The sequence below is a fragment of the Buceros rhinoceros genome, unplaced genomic scaffold, assembly GCF_000710305.1.
Source record: "Buceros rhinoceros silvestris isolate BGI_N320 unplaced genomic scaffold, ASM71030v1 scaffold25517, whole genome shotgun sequence".
Classification (NCBI taxonomy): Eukaryota; Metazoa; Chordata; class Aves; order Bucerotiformes; family Bucerotidae; genus Buceros; species Buceros rhinoceros.
The window spans coordinates 11110-11698 of record NW_010423252.1 but is presented as its reverse complement, the minus strand read 5'-3'; positions in this window follow the sequence as shown (position 1 = coordinate 11698).

Sequence of the window (589 nt, the reverse complement as noted above, 5' to 3'; positions counted from 1 at the left end):
GCAGGAGTGAGAGCTGTCATTTTACCGGTTTCTTACAAAAGCAGAAAGGAAAAACCCATAGTATTTACTTCCAGAATATTTTCAAAGACAGAGGGGAATTACTTTTTCAGAGAAAAAGGCATTAGGCATTATTTGATGGGTAATTACATTTCACAGGTGCCTGTTTGGGGAAAAAAAATACCACGTTGATCATGAGCTCCTTGTAAAGCTATGGGGCCCAAAGGCCAATGCTGTTCCTCTGGTAGCAGAGATGGGCTTTCATCTTAGCTGCGTGTCAATATGACATCAAATGCAGAAATTACTTTTTCAGAGAAAAAGGCATTAGGCATTATTTGATGGGTAATTACATTTCACAGGTGCCTGTTTGGGGAAAAAAAATACCACGTTGATCATGAGCTCCTTGTAAAGCTATGGGGCCCAAAGGCCAATGCTGTTCCTCTGGTAGCAGAGATGGGCTTTCATCTTAGCTGCGTGTCAATATGACATCAAATGCAGACCTCTGGAGGAACATACTACCACTAAGGAACACTCCTGATTGATTTAGACAGCTTGTTTTCCTCCTGCTTTCAAAGGCAATGTCGAAACGCTC